This window comes from Rhipicephalus sanguineus, chromosome 2, assembly GCF_013339695.2.
Source record: "Rhipicephalus sanguineus isolate Rsan-2018 chromosome 2, BIME_Rsan_1.4, whole genome shotgun sequence".
In the NCBI taxonomy this organism is placed as follows: Eukaryota; Metazoa; Arthropoda; class Arachnida; order Ixodida; family Ixodidae; genus Rhipicephalus; species Rhipicephalus sanguineus.
The window spans coordinates 209,621,271-209,634,275 of record NC_051177.1 but is presented as its reverse complement, the minus strand read 5'-3'; positions in this window follow the sequence as shown (position 1 = coordinate 209,634,275).

The following is a 13,005-nucleotide window of genomic DNA, read 5'->3' as shown; positions in this document are numbered from 1 at the left end:
TTCACCTCGTTCTAACCTGTCTGGAGGAAGCTGCGCTTACACTGAACTCAAAAAATGTCGCTTTGGAGAACGTGAAACCTTGGTTCTGGGACACCTGGTGGATAAAAATGGCGTGAGACCGGACCCGCAGAAAGTCGCCGCTGTCAGCAACTTCAAGCAGCCGCAGTCCCTCAGGGAGCTGCGAAGCTTCCTGGGCCTGTGTTCTTACTTTCGCCGCTTTGTCCCGAATTTCGCTGATAAAGCACAACCACTGACTGACTTGCTGCAAAAGGACGTCCCTTTCCACTGGACACCGGATTGCGAAGCAGCCTTTAAGCAGCTTCGGTTCATACTGACTTCAGGACCGGTACTACGCCATTTCGATCCTTCTGCTGAAACGGAAATTCACACAGATGCCAGTGGAATCGGCCTTGGTGCGGTGCTCGTTCAACGCCATGACAATGCTGAACACGTGGTAGCTTATGCGAGTCGTTCGTTGAGCAAGGCAGAGCGAAATTACACAGTCACAGAACAGGAGTGCATCGCCGTCGTTTTCGCCGTGCACAAGTTTCGCCCATACATCTACGGCCGTCGCTTCTCGGTAATCACCGACCATCATTCTCTATGCTGGTTGGTAGGCCTCCGAGACCCATCTGGACGACTGGCGCGATGGGCTTTGTGCTTACAGGAGTTCGACTTCACTGTACGCTACAAGAGCGGCAACCGGCACGCAGACGCCGACTGCCTATCGCGCCTTCTTCTACCGACGACTGAGTGCGACGCTGACAACTTCGACCAGTATATCGACGCTATTACCTCCGAGTTCCCTGACCTCGCGACTTTCCGGACAGCCCAACACGAGGACCGCTCCCTAGATTCTCTGTTCGCCTCCGCGAATGAACACGCAAACCAAAGCTGTTTCGTGGTCCACGAAGGCGTCCTTTACAAGAAGAAGTATTCCGGACAAGGCGCCCATCTGCTTCTAGTTGTTCCACGCACTTTACGGGCTCACGTCTTTCAGTCCTTACACGACGACGCAACCTGCGGCCACATGGGCTTCGCCAGAACGCTTCAACGAATCCAGCAAAGGTTCTATTGGCCCAAGATGCGACACGACACGGAAAAATACGTTAATGAATGCGAACAATGCCAGCGACACAAGCGTCCCACGGCTACACCGCCAGGACTTCTCCATCCTGTGCCGCCTCCTAACTCTCCCTTCGAGACAGTTGGTGTCGATCTTCTCGGTCCGTTTCCACGATCGAGCAGTAACAATCGATGGATCGTCGTCTGTGTTGACCACCTGACGCGCTACGCAGAAACTGCTGCAATACCTGCTGCAGCGGCCATGCACGTGTCGCAGTTTATGCTTCGCTTTATAATTCTCCGCCATGGTCCTCCACGCGATGTCATTAGCGACCGCGGACGACAGTTCGTTGCCGACGTCGTTGAAGAGATCCTGCGTCTGTCTGCCTGCCATTTCCGCCATGCCACACCATATCACCCGCAGACCAATGGCCTCGTAGAGCGCACGAAGCGGACTCTCACGAACATGCTGTCTATTTATGTGGATTCCAAGCACAAAACTGGGACGAAGTGCTACCTTACATCACATACGCGTACAATACCGCGAAGCATGAGACTACAGGTTACTCTCCATTTTACCTGTTGTACGCTCGTTCCCCACGATGTTGTCTCGACACTATACTACCTTTCACGCTAGACGTGGAAACATCGGTAGCCGAGACGCTCTGCCGTGCAGAAGAAGCCCGTCGCATCGCACGCCTTCGAACTTTGGCATCCCAACAGCGTTCTAAGAAACGTTACGACGCCTGGCATCGCTCCGTATCTTATACTAAGGGCGATCTTGTGTGGTTATGGACACCAGTCCGCAAACGTGGTTTGTGCCAGAAGTTCTTGGCCCACTATTCAGGTCGATTCGTCATTCTTGACCGCCTCAGCGACGTCACGTACGTAATCTCAAGCGTCACAAGCAATGGTCGCCGCTCTAGCAAAACACAGCTGGCACACGTTGCGCGCCTTAAACCGTGCTACCATCAACCATCTGAGTGACTCGCCCAGAGGGCATCGTCTGCGAACCGGGAAGTGAAACGCGCGAGCGAAGATTCGACGAAGAGAAGAACGAGGCTGGACTGGCTCGCGAGCGACGCCGTTGACTCTTGGCCGAGCTACACCTCTGCATTTTCCCATCTTGTAAATAAACGCTTTCTATCGTCACAATATGTTTATCTTTGTGCTTTGCAGAGACAGAGAGGGCCCTCAGCAAGCTCACCCGCAACACGACACCGGGCAACGACAGAAAAAACAATAAGACACTCCGGACCGGAACCTAGACGGACAGTCTCTAGACGCTCTCATTAAGTATGTCAATGACTGCTGGGAAAGCGATAAAGTCCCACCGGAATGGAAACATGCTAAAGTAATCATGATTCCTAAACCCAACAAGCCCATCATGGTTCAGAACTAAAGACCTATTTCTCTCACCTCGTGTGCTAGAAAACTCTACGAGCACATGGTGCACAACCGCCTGATCGAATATCTCGAGGACAGCGGACATGTCCCAAAAACCATGTTCGGATTTAGAGCTCACCTGTCCACGCAAGACGTCTTACTGCAGATCAAGGAAAAAGTTATCGACAAATTGGACACGCAAACCCAGAGAGCCATCCTCGCACTAGACGTGAAAGGGGCTTTTTACAACGTGTCGCACGAAGCCATACTGCAACACCTGAACGTCTATAACCGCGGAGAAAAGGTGTATAACTACATAAGAGCTTTTCTGAAAGAGAGGACAGCCACAGTGGGAATAGGCGACTTGCGCTCCGAGAAGTTTGAAATACCAACGAGGGGTACGCCACAGGGCTCCGTTATCTCTCCAATGCTATTCAATCTGGCGATGAGCTCCTTACCAAAGGAACTGAAAGAAATAGAAGGGATTGGCCATGCAATATATGCTGACGACCTCACCATCTGGACTACGGGAGGATCCACAGGCTAACAGCAAGATGCTCTGCAAGAAGCGGTTGACAGAACAGAAAGATACCTGGAAGCATGTGGACTGACGTGCGCACCAGAAAAGTCTGAGCTCCTAGTGCTAAGAAAGCGCACAAGAGGCCGACAACCGCAGCAGACACGAGACCCTGAAGTGAAGGTAGGAGGCGTCATAATTCCTCAGGTTTCAACTCAAAAGGACGGGGCCGGGGGAGCAGAGTTGGAAAGGATTAAGAAAACCGTGCAACAAGTTAGCCATCTGATCAAAAGAGTGACTAGCAACAGTCACGGACTAAAAGGAGAAGATTGCACGAAAATTATACAAGCGCTGATCACAAGCATTATCACGTACGGGACCCCATACGTAGACATGAAGAACAGTCAACGGATTAAAATATACACTCTAATCAGAAACGCCCACAAGATTGCCATGGGCCTGTCGCCCTCCACATCCACAGAAAAGCTGCTTAAAATCGGAGTGCACAACACATGGGAAGAGCTCGTGGAAGCGCACAATGTCAACCAGCTGGAGAGACTGAAGCTGACGAATACGGGTAAAGCCCTACTTCGAGATCTAGGTTATCAAGTCGAAGATGGCATGCACGTTCCTCAGCGTATCCCGCACGAGATCAGAAACACCCTACACATAAGCAATATACCAAGAAACATGCATCCTGAGTATGACAAGAGAAGAAGACACGCTAGGATACAACTGCTAAAGGAAACACTAAAACACACCAACAGCAATGAAGAAGACGTGAGGTACACGGACGCAGCGGCTTACATTACAAATGACCGTTTTGCAATCAGCGTGGTCGACGAAAACTGTCAAGAACTGACAGCAACATCCATACGTGCCAAGGACGCAAGTACAGCGGAAGAGTTGGGCATAGCTCTAGCCATCGCTACATGCAAGAAGACGCGGATTACCGTGATCACAGATTCGCAAGAAGCGTGCAGAAGGTACATGAACGGAAGGATCGGAAAGGCAGCACGCCATGTATTAAAGAGCACGAAGGTGGAAGAAACCACCATCCTCTGGACACCGGGACACGAGTCTCTCGCGGGGAACCAGGCGGCGCACGCTGCGGCTCGAGATCATGCACGCCGAGCCATCCCCGACACGCAGAGAACACGTACGGATGGCTGTCACAGCGAGGATGAACGCATACCGAAGAAGTATTCAGACATTTTGGCGCATTACAGGAAGCAGAGGAAGCGGTACCCGCCGGCACACAAGAGTCTGAGTAGACAGCAAGCGATGACCTGGAGAAGACTCCAGGCCGGAACTTACCCGCACAGAACATTGATGCACGCAATGTATCCAGGGACTTACAGGCGGGACTGCAAGTTTTGCCCACCGGACACGCGCAACACCCTGCGCTACATGGTGCTGGACTGCACGAACAATCCGGACGTACCACCGTCATCACCCCCAAGCGGAAACGAAGAGGAAGGAGCAGACATAGAGAAAGAATTAGAAGACCAGTGGGAGGCTCTGCTGGTGACGCAAGACCCTGACAAGCCAGCTACGATTGGTGAATAGGGCTCGGGCGGCGGCAGCGAGCCATGGCTACCTGGACTGAGGAGGCCACCCACCTTAGGGCTCAAGTACAAACAGTCTGGTCAAAAATAAAGTTCATTTCGCTAACAAAGAAAACGAGCCCTTAAAATTCTGCTTCTTTTGTTTGTATGTTCTAATGTCTGATATATTAGACACGTTCACAGTTCGGGCTCAACGGTGGTTTAGTGGTTACGGTGCTCGACTGCTGATCCGAAGGTCGCGGGATCAAACTTGGCTGCGGCGGGCGCTTTTTCGATGGAAGCGAAAGTGCTTGAGGCGCATGTACTTAGATTTAGGTGCACGTTGAAGAACCCCAGGTGGTCGAAGTTTCCGGAGCCCTCCACTACGGCGTCTCTCGTAATCATATAGTGGTTTTGGGATGTATAACACCAGGTAGTAATTATTATTAATATTATTACAGTTCCGGCTGTACGCGCGATTGAAGATGTGCGCGTAGCGCCGAGTTAAGGCAACGACGAGGTGAAACTTGTTGAGTACATTGTCATAACTTCCGTTCATTCTAACGGGTAGGCAAAAACTCATGTCGCTATACTTCCCGCAGATGCCTGTACCAATGGTCTTGTGAGTCCAATATGTTGCTGTGCAATCTCGCATGGGTGACCTCAAGGAAGACCCAGTCCGCAATTATAGCATTATCGAGGGCTTCCACAATATCTAACGTACAAATGGAGAAAAGATGCTGTCTCCAGGAGTGCGAGCGTCTTAGTTACTTCCTCTTCATCCTCGTCTCTGCTTTGCTTTTCGCGGGATTTCCTCACCCTCGAACGCGCTGCATGTTTCCGGTGCGTCTTTTCGATCAGTGCGGTCGCCAAATATATTTCAGATTTCGGCGCACTGTAGTAGGCAGGCATCGAAGAAACCCGACCTGCTGCCGAGTCGTCCATGGATGATTGCCACAGATCCATGAATCCGTGGCATTACCAAAAGCGGACGGGCCCCCTGTGCCATACGGCAAAAGAAAGAATTTTCACGAAGGCGCAAATGCACACATGTGATCTCTAGCGCGTCTGATAGAAAGACTTCGGTCGAGATCAAACACAAACAATGCCTCTCAAAGAATGAGATATCCTTTTTAAAGCACCCTTCAAAAATGTCGACAATTCGATTAATCGATTGAAACATCACATCGAAAGCAATTAATCGATGAAAGGCTAAGTCGACGAACGATTACCGATTAATAGATTAAAAATTTTAATCGGCTATCCCTACTGCGTTCGTAGGCAGCACTCGCGCACTTTGACTCGCGGGTAGAGCATAGGATGCGCGGGGCGATGTTATTGATGTGCACTTGTATGCAATACACGACGGTGTTGGCAACAGTGACGCCGACGGCAAAAGACCGTCGAGTGTGCATATAATTACGGTAGAAATAGAAGCAGGTAGAATAAGTTTTCCTACGCTTTGAACGCCTTTGATATAGCGCAAAAGGGCACACGGACAAGAGAAGGCACATAGGATTCCCAGTGAGTGAGAAAAACGAGCTAAGAGGACTGCTGCCTCAATGCAGCATCTCACGTCGTGCACAAGTTCTTTAGGAGAGGCCTACTACGCACGAACACATGCCTCTCCTGAAAAGCTTTCTTCAAAAAAATCTGATGAAGCTCGTCGAAAAAGCCGGACGAATCAACGCAACCTTTACCGCTATTTCAGCTTCAACTGAGTAATTTACAGAAAATTACTACTTTATTTCCGAATTCCTTTTGACCAAATATAGCACGTGCGCTTCTCTTAAGGCAGGGAAAATTGAGCAGTAAAAGAAATAATAGTAATTCTTGAGGTGTCCCAAAACCACAACCTGATTATGGGAAACGCCGTAGTGCAGGGCTCGGGAAATTTCGGCGCCTAAATCTAAGCACATGGGCCTTTAGCATTTTGCTTCCTCATGATAATATTAATTATTGTTGGGGTTTCACGTCCCAAAACATCGATATGGTTATGAAAGACGCCGTAATGGAGGGCTCCGGATGTTTCGACCACCTGGGGTTTCTTTAACGTGCACCTAAACCTAAGCACACGGGCCTCAAGCATTTTCGCCTCCATCGAAAATGCAGCCGCCGCGGCATTTTGCTTCATCCGAAATGCGGCTGCCGCATACGGAATTTGATCCCGCGACCTTCGGGTCAGAAGTCGAGCTCTATCTATAACCACTGTGCCGCCGCGGCAGATTCCAAGAAAGGGAAGAAAAATAGCAAAGGCGAGTTCATCTGACTGCCAAATCTCAAGCCCCGCAGAAAAGCTGCGTAGCATCCGAACTAGAAGCCTTGAATAAGGTTGCTGGAAGGCCACGGCCGCCAATATTCCTGACAAGAGACAGGTGTCGATAACGGCTAGCACCCTTTGTGGACTGGAGCACAGCTCAGCAATAGAATGCAGAGGTTTGAAACGTGTAACCATGTCCACCCTGAGAGAGATGGCTTTTTTTAAACAGCAAGACGACTAGGTTCATGGTACGGGGTTGCAACCGCCGCCCAAATATTGCGTAGTCAAGCAAGGTAAAGCAAGCTTCTCGACAGGCCACAGACGCGTGCCATCAAAAAAGCGACAAGTTGTCGCCGCGACGGTTTAGCTGCTACACAAAGGAGTACGGCGCCAACTTTTGTTAATTTAATTTCCTTCCTTGTTAAAAGCATTAGTAATGTATATATATATATGTCATTACTTTTGGCCAGCTCTAATGCGTGACATATAACACATTTTTAGAAAAGTAATTGTCACGTAAATTATTTTTTAGGATTGCTGTCCTGAGTGATATCCCAACAAATATTAAGATGATTTGATCGGCAGCAGAACCCTTTCGGTTTCGATGAAATACCGCGATTCAACGCAACAATCCAGAAACGTCGCCACTGCGCGACATTCAACAGTGCTCCGTGACCCTCGATGTCATAGCCATCCCCTTTTATTTGAAAAGTTCTGCTAGCACAAACAGTAGATTCTGGAGTGGCGCAGACATGCTGGAATCATATTGCTGAAAAGTTCGAGTCATGAACAGATGGAAATGCAGAATTACCTGTTGACTTAGATTCAGGTGCACGTCGAAGAAACTCAGGTGTTCTGATTTAATCCAGAATGTCTCACTGCTGCGCGCCCCGTAATGGTATCGTTGTACGTCAAATTGAAAAGTGTATTTTCAGTGATCTACAAAGCACGTCAGTTGCATCAATGCTATTGGCTGATTTTCACCGAAAAAGTGTAGTTAGTTCGACGTGCAAAATTTCCTCCCAAGTAAAACATGCGAACTACAACGAAATATCCACTGAAGAACCAGCAGTTGAAACGCAGGTAGGAATCAAAACCAAAAGAGCCGCGGCGTATTTCAGAAATGTAAATGCGAAAACGCAAACGCTTAGACTTACTTCTGAGGCCAGTGTTATTAGAAAACTTAAGCATCGCGATAGCGGGTGTTGAGGGAATAGCGTTAGCGGGCCTCAAGATTTTCGTTGCGGAAGGCGCGTTTTAGTATAGCGGGATAGCGTTTACGTGCCCAGGCTGTGACTGCGGCGTTACCTAGCGGAGGACGAATGCGTTAAAAAAAACTGAATCGAAAAAAAAAACTTGAAATGCTCGCCTGTATCCCCGCGTGGACCAGTATTATTCTTTTTTAGTAATATTAAAAGTAAATAAATATGAACGCACCAAAAGCGACAATGTATATGTTATAGAATTCTTTACAATGATTCTCCCGTTAGGCCTAGGAACGCTCGAAATAGGAAGTGATCCCGAAACGCAGTGACTATTCTGTGGTCCAGACCACGGAATAGAGTGCAGCTTTATTCTGTGGAGCAGACCACATAATAGAGTGCAGCTTTATTCTGTGCAACACGCAATAAACTAGCGCGCTGTGGGCTGTGCAGAAATGTTCTGTAGCCCAAGTAGTCCACCTCTCTCGACGACGGTTTTCTGTCACAAATTGCGGAGGGTTCATTCTGTGGTCTGGTCCACAGAACAGGCACTGTTAATGACCTCAGAAGTAACTGAACCCACCCCATGAAGACTTCGACTTGCAAACGCTCGAGCTCCCTTGTCGACAGCTTCTCTCGCGAATCGCAATATGTGCTCGCCGTTTTGTGAATCGCTATTGAAGACGCGTATGCGTGAAATATTCCAATGTTTTGACATATGCCAGTATTGATATCAGCCGCAGATAAACTTGTTTTTGTGAACGGTAGCGGCAAAACGAAGGCGTTTATAGATAACAAATGACAGCGGTTCTAAAATTTCGTGAACCTGATCTATCGCGTGCGGAACTCTAAAGTCACTTTCACCCCAGTACGCTTGTGCCATGTGAAAAAGTGCACTAACATTTGCACGGGAGACTCGAACTTTGAGTAATCCTGCTGAATGGGCGCGGCCATAAATCACCCGTAAAAGAACGCTAACAACACCGCGAAAAGAAAACAATAATAACAAATGACAGCGTGTATAAAATTTTCTGGCATTGATCCATCGAGTACGCCACGCTTAAGCCACTTTCGCCGCAGTACACCTGTGTCAAGCAAAAACAAAAAAAGTACAACAGGATTGGCGAGAACCTACTAGTTGTCACTGGACACAGCACACGTTGTCACTTAATTAGATACACTTGCATGCGCCGTACAATTACGAGTACTTGTATGATCGTCAACGTCTGAAAACTTTACAGAAACAGCTAAAGTAGCCCCTTGCCAATCTCAGTGCACCGTTTTGCACGACATTAGTGCACTGCGGTGAAAGTGACTGCAGTGTGTCCTGACGCGAGAGATCAGGGCCAGAGTATTTTAGTAGTGTCGCCCTTTGTCCTTATGATTCCCTTCTCGCGGTGGCGTTTACGCTATTCTTAAGGAGATTTGTGGCTGTGTTCGCACAATCGGGGGGGGGGGGGGGGGGGATCGCTCAAAATTTGAGTCTCCCGTGCAGATCTTAGTGCCCATTTTTTTTTTTGCATGACAAAAATGTACTGTGGCGAAAGTGACTTTAGTGTTCAGGTTAGATCAGTTCAGGTTAGATCAGGTCCAGAAACTTTTAGAACCGCTGTCATTTGTTATTACGCCTTCTTTTTGGCTGCTTCAATTCACGACAAGTTTACCTGCTTTGGTATGTCATACCAGCAAGCATGCCAAAGGTGGGCTGCGCCTTCGTATTTCGAACCTTTCACGCATAAGCGTTTTCCATCTCGCGTACTATGCCCGGAAATGGCCACCTTGGTCCGGACTTATTCACAAAGCTGCGAGCGAATATTGCGATTCGCGAGAGAAGCTGTCGTCAAGAGAGGAGGGCGCAGTGCTTATTCTGCGAATTAGACCACAGAATAAACCCCACGAATTTGTGAGAGAAACCCGTCGTCAAGAGCGGTGGGCTGTTTGGGCTACAGCGATGTCTGGTGCGCACGGTCCACAGCACAAGTCTTTTTGGTGTGGTCAACAAAATAAAGCTTCACTTTAGTTTGTGGTCTAGTTCACTGAATAAAGCTGCAGTTCACCCTGTGGTCTGGTCCACAGAATAGGTTGGGACTCTATTCCGTGGTCTGGTGCGCAGAAACCGTCGTCAAGAGAGGTTGGCTGCTTGGGCTACGGAACATTTCTGCACAGCCCACAGCGCGCAAGTTTACTGTGTGGTCCACAGAATAAAGCTGCACTCTATTCTGTGGCCTGGACCACAGAATAGTCACTGCGTTGCGATCCCGAAAAGTCCGGTGAGTTGGTCATAATACTCTCTCATTGAAGCTGCCTCAGTGTAAACGAAGTCATTTCATACTGCCGTTTGCTGCGAACGGGGTGAACCCATCAACGACAACGTTAAATTCAGTTCGAAGCGGGCCTCCGAAACCGTCGATCGCCATGTTTTACGTACACTACGTTAACCACGCAAGCTAAGTCTGAGAAAGTAGCGTGCGTACGGTAAACGCTATTGGCCGTTTAGCGTATTGCGCATGCGCATTTCGAGGCCGCCTTTCCCTTAAGCCAGCTATTCCACTAATCCCGCTAAACTAAAATTGTTTGTTATTAATTTTGCACAAAGCAAGTGCCATTATTTAACTTGGTGCGTTATCAAACGGCCTGTGAATTTTATTCGACACCGGAATCTGTAATCTCCCTGGCTTTAGCTTCAAATCAGATGGTGTATCACGCGGTGCGTAAGCCTGAGCTAAATGTTGAAAACACTGTGACACACTGAACACGTGCAAAAACTCACCCGAATTTACGAGCACGAACACCAACACGGTGAAGATGACAGCTAAAGAGATGCCGCAGAAGATTAGGCAGAACCACAAGGTGGCATCGGTCTTCTCCCTTGAAAAAAAGAGATGGCTGATGCCTCCATCACAGGAATCGGTATAACAGAAAGCTGAGCTATTCATTCTAAAAAGACAGGGCGTACAAACACGGACACAAAAGAAGTCAGAACACCACAATCGCCGACTGACAACTGAAGAGACGCGCAACGGCGGAAAAGAAAGAACGCACAAAAACTTACCTGCGCATGCCCACGCAATAGGCGAACCTATCAATCCGGCACGCGTGGCGGTCTACGTGGAAGATAACTGTTAAGGCATTTGATTTCATCTTTATGCAAGTTAATCAACGGTTGGCTCACGCATGCGCTAACACTATTCTCGATATGCCATGCCTCAATCATCAGGCGCGTTTGTTCATTTCGATGCCGGTACAACATTGCGCATTCATCGAATTTCGGTGTGCACTTACACTCAGGGCTGGGCAGAGATACTCAGAAAGGTATTCCGGAATACAGATATCGAAATACATGAACTGGAAACCTAAAATACAGATACTGCGATATATTTGCCTTCAACGGGACGGGTATTTCAGAGATACTTTTGCAATAAGACGAAAAAAGTATTCCGGAATACAGTTACAGCGATACAGATACTGGAATATTTTTTTTTATTTCAAGGATGCTAATACTACTCAAAGACATTTATTAGTGCAACATAATCTTGTAATTAAAGTTGCAGCGCATTGAAACTTTCAGTTCATTTATTGATTTATCACAGTGCCCTCAGCGCCATTAAGACATTGCGGGGGGAGGGGGGGGGGGCGTACAAAGTACTTAATTATTAATAATGATATAATTACAAATATCACTTGCAATACACTATTTCACAGCAACAGCCTTGGACGCCGAAATTGACATACTTGGTGACAACAAAATGGGCTATGCACAGTATAAGCAAATCACTCGAATCATTAATGAACACCAATGAATTGAGAAAAAGCATACATTTATTCTGCACATAAGATCTGCTTTTCTGAGAAGTTTGCTGTGTAGGCTGCTCAGATAGGCTGGCTTCTAGACAACGTCGGTTCAGCCTGAACACAAGACTCGCAAAAGAAAGAAAATCTGTCTACCGCTGAAGGCGAACACAAATTCGTGTTATGAATAAATACCGTCTTCATAGCCAGATTTCCCTGCAGCGTGGCGATATCTCTTCTCGGGTCATCTAGATACCGAAACACTTCCGCCCTCACGTGGGTTGTTCTGACCGTTCAGAAGCCGAAGTCGTTCCCATCTTCGGAATCCTCAGCCGTCTGACCAGGTCGGCGCCAGGTTAGACGGCTGAGGATTCCGCTGCCTACATAGGCCGGCCATAATTACCTACGCGCAGTAGAGCCCAATATGTCAAAACTGCACAATTCAAACATTGGCTTCCTAAGATGACGTTCTTTGGGAGTGAGAGGGTTTAAGCCCTCCCAAGTTGCTCCTGCCAGCTCTCTAAGCAGACGTGGAAACAGGTACAGCTGCTCAAAGCACCCCATCAGAAAATACAGCTAGCACTCGTCGGCTGGGCCGAAAGGGTCACTCTTGAATAAAGCTGCCACCACCACCGACGCTACCAGCACCCATTTCAGCAAGCCGCAACAGGCGAAGCCGCCTCCGGCGGTGAGGGAGCGTGGTACCACAAAAGGACCAGTTTCACGCTTTGTGATCCCTTAGGAACGCACCCTGACAAGCTGGAGAGGTGGCTGAAAGCGCGACAAAGGTAGCCATCTTCTAGTCACTTCCGCCGTGACTACGGGAACTGCTTTTCGAAGTGCCTCCGCTTTGAAAAATCACAGCATATCCACGGAGTGAATGATGATGAGTGGGCGAAGCTGCGGAGGTTCATCGGTAAACCGTGAATCTTCCGTGAATTCTGCCCAGTACATCATCACCGACGTGAGATCGGGCGCGTTTATACTAAAGGTTCGATGAGTTATGACGACTTGCAGCTCACTTTATTTTACATGTACGCTGTGAATTTTCATTGTTTAGAAAACCATTGCTTTAGAAAACATCTGGCGTCTTTCGTTAAGCAGCTGGCGTCTTTTCGTTTCGCTTTAGAAACATCTGGCGTTCTTTCGTTTTGCTTTTACAAAACATCTGGCGTCTTTCGTTGGTTTATTTCATCAATCAACTGGCGTTTTGAACAAAATTTTTATTGTTTAATCACG